This window comes from Colobus angolensis, unplaced genomic scaffold, assembly GCF_000951035.1.
Source record: "Colobus angolensis palliatus isolate OR3802 unplaced genomic scaffold, Cang.pa_1.0 Scaffold14, whole genome shotgun sequence".
Taxonomy (NCBI): Eukaryota; Metazoa; Chordata; class Mammalia; order Primates; family Cercopithecidae; genus Colobus; species Colobus angolensis.
Window position 1 is genome coordinate 10,476,503 of NW_012114488.1, and position 12,713 is coordinate 10,489,215.

Below are 12,713 nucleotides of genomic sequence, written 5' to 3' on the forward strand. Positions count from 1 at the left end.
ATCCCTTCCACAGCACTTTGGAGTCTTATTTGTTAAATATGGTTATGGTGCATGTGCTGGGTCCCCTAAAGGCACGTTAAACATTCAAACCGTGTATTTGTGCATGACCTGCGGCAGCCTCAAAGCTTCTGTATTCATCCATTTTCTCCTCTTTGAGAGGAGCCTAATGATGCCTAATGAGATAATGTATGAATCATGCTCGACAGTGGGGACTCAATACATGTTGTTCTATTCCTGGTTTCCTTTCACTCCTCTCAAAATGTTTCATGTCAAAAAATACTTATTGTATAATACGTTGACCAAAAAAATGTAGGTCACAGCCCTTCAGGAACATTGTAGTTAGGGAGAAAATTACACACAAGAGAGTCAAACAGCAAACCTTAAATGTCTCTGATCATGAAAGGAAGGCCAGGGTCATCCCTTGATTCATATAAGGTCTTGACATGGTCCTCTCCACTGCAGCAATTCACTGAACTCTCAGTCTCCAATGGGGTGGTTGTACGCTCAAAAAGTCCAAGCACCTTCACTTGCAATTGAAGGTTGTACTGGTTTCAAAAATATCCCTCGAAAATTCATGTTCACCACGACCCTTAGAATGAGACCTTATTTGAAATAGGGTTTTTGAGGTGTAATCAGTCAAGATACGGTGAGGTCATACTGGATTAGGGTGGGTCCAGATCCAGTGACTGGTGTCCTTGTAAGAAGAGGGAGATGAGACACAGACACACAGAGGGGCAACCCAGGCGAAGACACAGAAACATACTGGGAGAGCACATTTGGCAGTGGGGGCAGAGATTGGAGAGGTGCAGCCACACACCAAGAATCACCAAGGATTTCCAGCAACACCAGAAGCTGGAAGAGGCAGGAAGGATCCTCCCCTGGAGCCTTCAGAGAGAGCATGGCTCTGTGGACACTTTGATTTTGAACTTCCGGCCTCTAGAGCAGTGAGATAATACATTTCTCTTGTTCAAGTTATTCAGGTTGTGGTTCTTTGTCACAGTGGCCCTAGAAACAGCTACAGAGGTGTTGTTCTCTGTCAAAGTTCCAACCATGCCTCCAGCACTGTTACTCTGTCCTCCACAAGGCTACGTTGTCCTGGAGCATGGACACTTCCAGGTACCTCCAGGCCTTGTTTATGAGGCTTTTTACACCTAGATGGGACTTCTCTTCCCATACTCTCTTCCACCCACACTTCTAGCTTTTTGATTTATTTAGGGGCTCTACCCAAAACCCAGGAGAAGGAATTAAGAGCAATTTTTTCAAAATCAAGACTCTCATTTTTAGTGGATGTATATCTTTTGTTGGGGATGTTTTGTACAGTTGTTGGAAGCACTTTTTGATCCTGTTAGCCATAAATAGCCATGATGTTCTTTAGCATTTAACCAATTGAGAGGTAATAGCCTATATAATCCTTTGATTTATTTAGTCAATCAGGAAGAAATGATGCTCCGTGTGAGATGTTTTATTGCTTTTTATGGACTTTGGAGGGGGGCCTTAGAAGGTATTTGAATGCATGTGTTTTAAATTTTTCCCAAGTGTGGAGCTCTGTTAGTAATGTAATGTTATTTGGCAAACTAGCCCATAACTCAGTGCTGAAAGCAATAACCACTGGTCCCTTACTGTTCTGTGGTATGGATGGTGCTCAGCTGGGCAGTTCTGTTCACTTCACTTGGTGTTGCTCATGTGGCTGCGAGATGACTTCACTCACATATTTGGTGCTTCTGTTGGAATGGCTGTCATTGCTGATGGCTGGCCAAATATTTTCTTTTTCCACGTGGTCTCTCCAGCAGCCTAGCCACTCCTCTTTACATGGTGTCAGACTTCAGTTGCTTCTTAGTGAGCAACTAAAGAGGGCTTAGGAATGTACTCATCCACACAGTTGTATTCTTGGCCAGTCACACATTCTCTGCACTGCTCATTTGTTGGTCTGGTGGGAAGGCCCAGTGCGAGCAACCTGGAACCAAATCTCCATTCAAGCTGGTCTTGGAACCCAAACTGGGCTTTGTGGGATTGTCTGGTTTACGAAGCTAAAATCACCTTGGCCATTCTCTGTGTTGTAATCAATCCAGAATTATTTTCTGAGGAAAACTTTGAATCTGTCTTTAGATACTGCCTCTGAACTCCTTCCTGGGAAAGAGAAATGCCTTGGGTTGCATTAATTTCACCCCAAATAGAATTTAATTCACTAAAATGTGTTTTGGTTATTGTGCCTTAAATTGACAGTAAAGGGCACCATTTTCCATACAAGCTTTTCTTACAGTACTGATGTTGTTATGTACCTTGTTTACTATGCCACAGGGAATCATCTCTATGTTCTGCAGAAATATATGTCAGGGCTTAGTTAAATTAATCTGTGCTTCTCTGGAAAACTAGTTATTTTTTATTTTTTAGTTTTTTTGCATTGCCAATTGGGCAATAGATTGTTTTTCCTCTTATCTTTGGCTGGTTGCAAGTGCAGTGCCCAGTTCCCAAGTGTTCAGAAACATATAATATTTATTTGTGTGATATATATTTGTGTGATATATATTTTTATGATATATGCTTTTATGACATATATTTTTATGATATATATTTTATGATATGTTTTTATGATATGTATTTGTATGTTATATATTTGTATGATATACATTTGTATGATATATATTTTTATGATATATATTTTGAGCACTGGCTGCACTCTCACTTTTATCTTATGTTTTCTCTCCTGTTGTCTCATGTCCTTAAATTCCTATTAGTCATTTCCAATGATTTATGTATCTTGTCTTTGTCATTTTGTTCTTATAACTTCTTGTGTAATTTCTTAGACATGGTAAATGCTTTATTATACATGTTCATTGCCTATTAACCATTTAATGTCTTCAACCGTCCTAGGGTATGCTTTAAAAATCACATTTGTGCCAGAGATGTTCTCCTCTTGGTTGGCTACCTAGAAATGTTTAATTGCTTTTCAGGTAACAGTTCAAAGATGGTGGATAACCTTTGTGAAGTTTTTTTAACTTTAAGAAAGATAGACAGGTACTCCTTCTCCTGTGCTCCCTGTTTTCATTCCTCACCTCTCAGCCTAAATGCTTGACTCATAATTATTGCATAACAAATACTGTAGTGATGGCAGTAGTGGCCTGCCTCGAGCAGTGGCAGCTGGTCTCGAGCAGCTGCTACCATCACACTGGCTGTGGCAGAGTGTCATGGCCAGGGCTGCACACTCTGTAGAGCCGGCAGGAGCCAGAGACAAGTGGGAGCCCCACCTTTTCCAAGTTGGTGGGGCAGGAGCTTCCTGGGTGCAGCTGCAGCCACCCAAATTCTGGCTGCAGACTCGGGCCTCTGGCTCCACAGAGCCAGCCCCATGCCTCCTCAGCTCCCTTGGCATTTTGGGTGCCAGTGAGCATAGGAGGGAAGCTGAGGGGGTGTGGAGGGCAGCTTGGCACTGACCTGCAGGCACCCCTTGGCACCTACAGCCTGGGTGCCATGAGAGGCAGCAAGAGGCAGACAAGTTCTTGAGTAGAAGGGGGCAGGCCCTGAAGCTCCACCTTCAGGCCAGGGAGAGACTGAAGGCTGTGGGCTGGGCTGCTGGTCCTGCAGACTGGAGTGGGAACTTGTGCTGCTTTTTCTGCACTGCCCATGGCTGCCCATGGACCAATCAGCAAGCACTTCCACCCCTGTGAGGCCCATAAAAGCCTTGGGCTCAGCCACGACTGAGCAGACATCAGAATGACCAGCTGCAGAGAGGAGCTACCCTCTCCAGGGTTTCCTCTGAGCTATTCTGTCACTCAATAAAGCCCTTCTTCACCTTGCTCACCTTCCACTTGTCTGCATACCTAATTCTTCCTGGATGCAGGACAAGAACTTGGGACCCGCTGAATGGCAGAGTTGAAAGAGCTATAACACAAACAGGGCTGAAACACACCCCTTGCTCACCATGTTGAGGGTAAAGAAAAGGAGAGAAGAGCTGTGGCCCTTCAGGGAGCCCAGACCTGGGAGCTCCCTAAACCATGGCTGTGACTCCCTCTGCCCTGTTGTTCCTGGAGTCTCCAGGCTTCTGGGCACCACCGCATTCCCTAGTGGCACTTGTGGAAGTTGCTTGTGGTGCACCTAGTCCAGCTGCAGCCTTGCAGAGAACTGGCACCCATGCCAGCACCTGGAGCTGCCCACTCTGCTGCAGCAGCCAGAGTGCCTGACTGTACACAGTGGCCAGACCCCATGCTTGCTTGCTCACATACCTCTCACTGGTCCATGCCTGGCTTGCCCTTGGGAAGCGTGGAACCCAGGCTGGTAGTGTGAGCTGAGCACAGCCTGCCAGGCCAAGTGGGTGGGATGAGCCCAGTGGGCCTCAGCAAAACTCAGGCAAAGGTGCCACCAGTCACAGAGGTTTCTGGTCAGAAAAGCAACACCCCAAGCATCCCATCACAGTAGGATGACTGATTGAGTGATCATAGTTTCTGCTCAATGTAGTTTACACATGATCTATTTCTCGCATAACTAAGAGGTGAGAGTTTTCTTTTTCCACTACTAATGGCAGCTGTTGGCTTCTTGTCTATCACTCTGCCACATCTTGTAGCAGCTCCACCTAGACTATCCCAGGGAAATTCCACACTACGTCCATATCTATGCTGACACAGAAAAAGTCGGGTCTTCTACCTAACCAAAAATCCAACTGTGGTGGTAAGTTGTTTGCTTTGCACACCACCAAAACTCTGAGCCAAATGACCAAAAAAGCCTTTAAAATGTATCAATTGTCGTCAGAATTTATAATAAATTTTTATAAACAGCCTCTGGATTTCTGGTTCAGTAAATTGTTCTTGGCTGTGTGGATGCTTTCAGTGCAATAAATTACTCAATAGCCAAGAGTTTCCCAAGAGCTTCAATAGTTAGTTCTGATCCCTTTACATGTGCAAGTGCTGAAATTGTAGAATGTGTAATATTTGTTATGCTAGTTATTTCCATATGGTACTGAAATATATAATACTCAGGTTAAATTCTGTAAGCTGAGACCATTTGCATGCCTGCCACATTCAGCATTTTCTTGTGTTCTCATAAAGAGTTGGTTCTCAAATATTAGAGGAGAAGAAATCCAGGAAATTGGAGAGGTTTACAAAATTTGGAAATACATGTGATTCTGGTTATTTCAGCTACAGATGTTTTGCTTAGAAAAATTTGTGAGAAAAAGTGCTTGGTCATTGAAATTTTTAGCTTTCATAAACTTACGTATTTATGATTTTAATAAATATCCTCAGTTTGACAGGACTTCATAGTACCTTATAAATGCATTTAGAAATTTCTTAAGAATGCATGTCTGAGATCACTTTCTAGGTAAAGAGGAAAAAAACAAAGAAATGGCTTATTTTTAACATAATGGCACTGTTGAAATTTTTAGTTTGTGTCACAATCCTAAAAGTTTTGTAGATGTGAAGCACTTCTAGAAAACTACATGAAGCAGTCATGTAGATGGCCACTATTTTATAGTGAAAAATGTGGAAAAATTACAGAAGAGTTTTATTTTTATGACTTGGTAGAAAGAGAACCAGGCAAGCATTTGGGGACATGAGGTTAGCCTGAGCTTGACCCCTGTCATTCGAGGCTGAACAGAATGGCCTCCCAGACCCCTTCCTTCCAGAGGCAGCCATGCTCTCTGAGTTCATTTTTAATTCAGGAAGTTGATTGGACATTTGTTCAGCTTTGGCACCGATGCCAATGGTTCTTGCTTAACAAAGAAAGGTGCAAGAAGAGGCTGAAGCCCTCTACCAGTCCTCAGGCATCTTTACCACAGTGACCCCCAGCACTCAAGCCCATAAATTCTGGATCACTTAGCCCATGTCCAGAGCAGTTTCAGGACCCGAGGGGAATCATACCTCTCAGCCCCAGATAGAGGCTCTTGCTCATGTTACGTGTCAGTTTGATAAACGAGTTAGCTCCTGAATGAAAGGAAGCTGCACTTGTTCTGGGGTTTAAAAATGTCACCAGTCTAACAGTAGATATTTCTCAATTTCTAGAAAAAGATGTGGAAGAAGATGAAAACTCAAAGTAGCAATTTGGGAAACTCTTGGTCAGATTCCTTTCTGGGGACTTGTTTATGGACCCCGTAATTGATGGCTTTGTTTTCCTTTCTTCGGAAATAAAATGAAATTTAAAAACTACATCCATACGTCTCACGATGCTTTCCGTGATAACTCACCCACGACACCCACAGTGTTTCTGCTGGAGAACAGCAGGGCCTCCTGGCACCTCAGACGCTGTGGGACTCGTAAGTGGAAATCGCCGCAGCCACTGCTTCTGCCTCAGGGGAGGCCATTTCCTGCCTCGGAAGCCTGATGGTCTCCTGGGGTGTCAGCTAAGCACCTGGAAGAATGCTCCTCTACCTGTTCCTGGTTAGCCAAAAGCATCATAGCCTGAATGGAGGATGGAAAACAGAGCAGGAAAAAGGTGAATATTGAATGAATATGGCCTCACATCCCTCCATGGGGGTCCCAGGAAGGCATGCAAGGGACTCTCTCAAGCCCAGCCCCTCTCTGTGATAACACCGGCCCAGGTGACAGCTGGCAGATGACCTATACTTAGTGTTGGTGAGAAATCTTTAATAATTGCCAAGTAGATGGAAGCCGATTAAGAAGCCTTACTTCAAGAAAGAGGCCACTTGAAAAGGAATGAAGATGCTGGGTTCTGTCACCATTTCTGCTCCTGACGACTCCTCCAGTTGGTGGTGAAGAGAGAATGCAGGGCATGTGTTCTCAAGGTGCCCCGGTGCAGCATCTCAGAACTGTGTGCGTGGGAGCAGCAGGGCTGCACCAGGTGATGTGGGAAGAAGCCAGGCATTGACTCTGCACAGCCACCTGCCTGCTGGGTATGCACAGGGAAGGTGATTTCGCTGGCAACAGGATTCAGGGGTGTGTGTGTGTGTGTGTGTGTGTGTGTGTGTGTGTGTGTGTGTGGCTGAAGGGTAAAGTGTAGACATATCTAAAAAGGATGTACTCCAAGATTCAACAGAAATATTTTAAAAGTTTTGTATTGCATACAGGAGAAGACAAATCTCATTTGAGTCAAGATCAAGAAAGTTTTTGGAAAGAACAAACTTAGTAAAAAAGAAATACAAAGAGGTAAACATGAAATATCAGATTTTACAATCTGCAATGAACTCCCAAGAAAGGGTTACAGCAGCTGAAGGTACAATCACATTCTTGCAATGCGTGCTAGAAGGAGTGAGGAGACTTGACAGTGTGGGGCAGCTAGTAGGGGCTGTGGAGTACGCCCTTGGAAAGCTTGTGGGAATCCGGGGGAAGTGGAAAGAAAGATGAGAAGTTAGTTAATAAACATGGGCATAGAGAGCGAAGAACCAACTTAACTAAGGAAACAAAATCAAATGAATTTGAGGTAATCGTAAGAAGAGTTTCCTGATTGGAAAAGAAGTTGAACGTGCATTAAGAGGGCTCACTCACAGAGACAGAACAAGAGGAAACAAACTGGAGTGTGGTGGTGCATTTGGCACTCCTCCCAAACTCTGGGAGACAGCGATAAACTAACTGATTGAGGGTAATGTGACTAATAAGGATGATGATGTACATATGCACATATACAGTGGAGATTTGTATCCCCAAAGTGACTACATCCATGGAAATATTTCAGTATTCAAGAAACAGATGCTTTTAGCATCTGATACACTAGAAAGAAAAGTGCCGTAAATATACAAACACATTGGAAAGCACACAAGAGCTACCACCCTGTTTTCTGCATCCCCGGTGTGGACCCTGTGTGCACTACTGCAAGTCGAGGGAGTCTCACGGTGAAGGAGCTCCTGGGGATATTCCTGTGATGAGTGGGGTGGGAACTAAGCCAAAGGAGGGAGGTAGGATGGAAAACCATGATCCTGGTTACTTGAAGGTGGTGGGCAAGATGGTTTTATGGTGGGATTGACTATAAAGAGAATGTGGTACAAAAGAAATCAATGAGCCTGAAGAATAATCAATTACATTAGATCAAATTCCAGTAGGATCAAACCAGCAAATCCAGGAAACAGCACATGTGGAAACAATACGGATAAGATTACTACACTCCATGTAGTCAAAGGTGTCTAGTAAAAACCCAAAGCACCACAACACAAGTAAATGAACAACTTGCTATTTTTTTCAGAGCTGGCTGTGCATGGAAAGTAGTATATCCACTGCTGGGACAGCATGAGTTGGTTGCACCATCTTCTGACTGTTTTTTTCCTAGTCTTTGATTATCCCCCAACACCTATCCCATTCCTCTATTAAACATAAAGTAACGGGGTGTGCATGTGTTCAGGTATAACATTTTCTTTTACCTTCTAAGTTTTCAACTGTATGTTTTGATCAACATCAAATAAAAAGGAGCTGAGAAGAAAAATTGGTTCTTAGAAAATACACTTTTTTCTTCATAGTGACATGCTTACTCAGATTTTTATGTTGATATTTCAGGAAGTTACTTTGATCTGAATGTTTAACAGTAAACAAAGCAAACAAAAATAAAAACCTTGCTTTTTTTATTGTATAATTTTAATATTTTGCTTTGATCGTTTTTATTTGTGCCTGTCATTTGTAGGGCCTTCTCCGTCTTTCAATAGGAGTGAATGATTCTAATGAAACTGATCCTACGTAAATTCTCCTTGAAGTCCAGCACGTTGTTTAAGAAGTGTCTTTTGAAAAAGTGTATAGGCCACACACTCTTTAAAACATCAAGGTTGTGAAAGACAAAGAAAGTCCAAGGAGATGTTTCCAATTAAAGGAGGCTGAAGAGACAAGACAGCCAAGCACAGCATGAGATCCTGGGCTGCAGCCTGGACTGGAAGCCTGCCTGTTGTTAGTTTTCCTATAGAGAGAATTAGTGGAACACCTGGCAACATTTGGAGAAGGTCTGTCAATTAGATACCAGTACTCTACAAGGTTAGTTCTTTATTTTAATAATTGGACTGTGGTTACATAAGATAATATACTTGCTTTTCGAAAATGCACACTGAAGTATTTATGGGTAAAATGGCATTACATTTGTGGCATTATGTATGCAATTGTGGCGGGCAGAATTCTAAAGGCAAAGACAATCAAGGAAATAAGAAAGACTCAAATACGTTATGTTAGGATTAGGGATGGCTATGTAAGCAAAGATAGAGAAGAGATTGGAAAAATTATAAGCATATATTCTGCATAACTCCCTAATAAGAAAATTAGAAAATTATGTCAAATTATCAAATCAGACTTATAAAAAATCTTAAATTGTACCCTTATGAAGCTTTGCTAGTGATTCAAAAGGCACAGATAATCACAAGACTGTGTTGAAGCAAGAATACTAAGACCACCAGTGTGATCACAAGCTGTTAATTGCCAAGATTTATCGTGTAAAGATGTAGTCATGTGCTGAGCGTTGCTTTCACAAAGAAAGGATTTCAATCATGAATACATCTCCATTTTATACTATGATAATTATACATTTGACATTAACATTTTCCAGGGGCCCCATTGCAATATAAATCTATAAATCCTGTGCTTACTTACCATATGTAACTTTGGTAGACCAGGGACAGCCTGCTAAAAGCATTCTATAGTTGAGGATGCTCCATTATCTTTCCAGCAGTAAATATCATGAAGAAATCTGATTCATATCTTTACAGGGAGATTTGACTGGGTGGTTTCTTCAATTTTTCTTTGGGTCTCTGAGAGAGAGAACAGGTTGCAGAGCAGCAGCTAACCCTTTTCTTGACAAAACCCACAATATCCCCTGGTTTGTCTAAGAGTATATTATTTTATATCTGTTTTCTTTGCATCCACCTGGTTAGCATTCATTTTTACCCTCAAAAGTGCTCCACTTCAGAAAACACCTTGCCTGTTCTTTGTACTTATAATCAATCATAGAAGAAATTTTTTAAATGCACCAATACTAGGTAGTTTTATGCAAATAACTTCAAAAATGTAAAGAGAACTATTGTGCCATATATACTATTTCAGAGAGTAGTAGATATGATAAAAAACTTTCCAATAGTTTGCTTTATAACAGAAATAGTCCTAAGACTATTACAGTACAAGGACTGCACAAATAAAAATTAGTACAGATCAATCTACGTTTATTGGCTTTTGTAGTATGACTGGACAAAAGAAGCAATTGTTCAAATAAAAAAGATTCATCTTTGGTTCTGTTATTTGTGTCTGATTTTCCTCTATGTTGGCTTCTTCCCAGGGCAGGCACTGTATCAGTCTGTTCTCACGCTGCTATAAAGAACTGCCCATGACTGGGGAATTTATAAAGGAAAAAGGTTTAGTTGACTACAGTTCTGCATGGCTGGGGAGATCTTAGGAAACTTATAATCACAGTGGAAAGGGACGCAAACATGTCCTTCTTCACATGGTGGCAGGAGAGAGAAATGCCAAGCAAAGGTGGGGAAAGCCCCTTATAAAATCATCAGATCTCATAAGAACTCATTCACTGTCATAAGAACAGCATGGGGGAACCACCCCCATGATCTATCTAATCACCTCCCACAGGGTCCCCCCCCCCAACATGTGGGGATCACAATTCAGATTACAACTCAAGATGAGATTTCAGTGGTGACACAGAGCCATACCCTATTAGGTACTCCTCATGTGTATATCAGTTACCTAATACATACCAGTAAGATAAGTATTCAAGCTGAAAACTATCCATATCAATGTTGTCTCTCACATGAATAATAAAACTTTAGTCTGAACCTTCTTTAGTCTGCTCATTGATCACAACAAATATGTAATGGGTGGTAAAGACAAAGGAAAAGCCAACAGCCCCTCTGAAATCTTGGTCAATCAAAAGTTCCAATAGCAGCAATTCTCATTAAAACAAGACAGAAGGGTGAATTATAAGGAGCTTAGGAAAGGACTTTTTTTCTGAATGAAGGCAGATTTGTATAAGAATATTCACATGACTATCCACATTTAAATATTTTGTTCATGCCTCTATAATATCCCACACTGCCTTTCATCATGGAAATTTTGTAGAAGACTGTCAACTCTACTGCATTTTTAGCTGTTTGAGAAAAGAGACCATGGTGCACTGCTTTTATCACTCAGAATTCCCTTTACGTAGGGGCAGCCAATACATGTTTGTGCAACAATTGAATGAATTCATCATCATGTTCTCCAATCTCTCCTGTCTTCAAAATTTTGATATTGAAAACTTTCTCCCATTTGATTCTTATTTCGTGCAGCATCCACACGAAGATCCTGATAAGAGCTCTAATTAGGCCGTGTTGGGTTCTGTTTAAATACAGAAACAGCTTCTGGGAAAGAATGCTTTCTTATTTAATAAGTGAGGGAGGTCTGCTAAAAGTATGTCATTAGCTAACAAACCAGTTGGTATCATTCTTGTTTTCACAATGCAGGTCAGTGTTTGCAGGTTTTAAAAATGTCTTCACCAGTATTTCTTAATGTTTTTGACCTATGGACCAGAAGTCAGGCAGTGGGGCAGCCACCATGACCACACTGTCTGGATCGCAGACATTCTGCTCTGCTGGCTGCTCACCCCACAAGTCCTGAGATGCCCCTTGGGATCCAGCAGGAGCTCTGGTTGTCTGGTGGCAGCTTTATTTGCCAGCGGCTCTAGAGACCCAGGTTGCTTCCTCCACTGACTTTGCCACAGTTGTGCCTCGACGTATTTCTGCTCCTGTGCCTCCGGCTCCACACTAACACTTTCTCTGTGCTCTGCCTCACGAGCTCCACCACTTGCCGTCTCCCTGCATTATGTCTGCTCCTGCCCACCGCCTTTGTACATCTCCCATTTATATTTCCAGGGAAGATTTCAGTGGGGGCCACTTGGGGTAATTTGTCCCCAGTCCCCTGCGTAGATGCCTGCCTTTGGTTCAGGCACCAATCCTTGGTCCGGTCGGTTGTGGTAGGGTGGTAGGAAGCATGGGTTAGCAAACGGCTTTCAGGTTCTGTTAGTAACATTGTTAATCAGCAGTAGCTAGAGATGAGTTACCTCTATAACCTGACACCAAGTGCACTGTTATAACTTTCAAAAAGCCAAGACTCAATTCTGCCTCCCATGTATTTATTTGTTGTCAGGTTCCAAAGCGGATAGACATTGCATTCTGTGGTCCAGTGGAGTCCAGAAACATGTCCATGGGTACAAGTGGCAAGCCCAACAGTACTGACGCACGGCAGGTGAACACCAAAACTGGGGCTTCGCCTGGGAGAGTGCTTGGCTTCACTCAGAAAAGAATTTAAGAGCAAGTTGGCAGTAAAAGAAAGTTTGTCAGAGCAACAGTGTACAGCAAAATGGCTATTCCACAGAGCAGGGCTATCCCATAGACGGAGCAGGGCTATCTCATAGACAGAGCAGGGCTGTCTCATAGACAGAGCAGGGCTATCTCATAGACAGAGCAGGGCTGTCCCATAGACAGAGCATTTGGTTGTCCATTGACTTAGCAGGAGGATAACCTCTGAGTTTATGTGAGTGTGGATGTGTGGCAGGCCTACATCTCTTGAGTATTAGCCTGTCTGTTGTCTATTTTCTTATTCCTTTTTTCTCGTTTGTTGGTACCTAATAAGCACTTGTAGCCAACATCAAACTGAAAGCAAAGTCCCAAAGACTCTTCAACCCAAATGTGAGTTGTCAAGACTCAGAAACTTGGTTGCTGAACAGGTTTTTTGCCTCAAAGATTAAGTCATCCTGATACGGGAGGAAAAAAAACCCACCAAAAACAACAGATACAGGGTTGAGAAATGAGCCACAGAGAGAAAGAG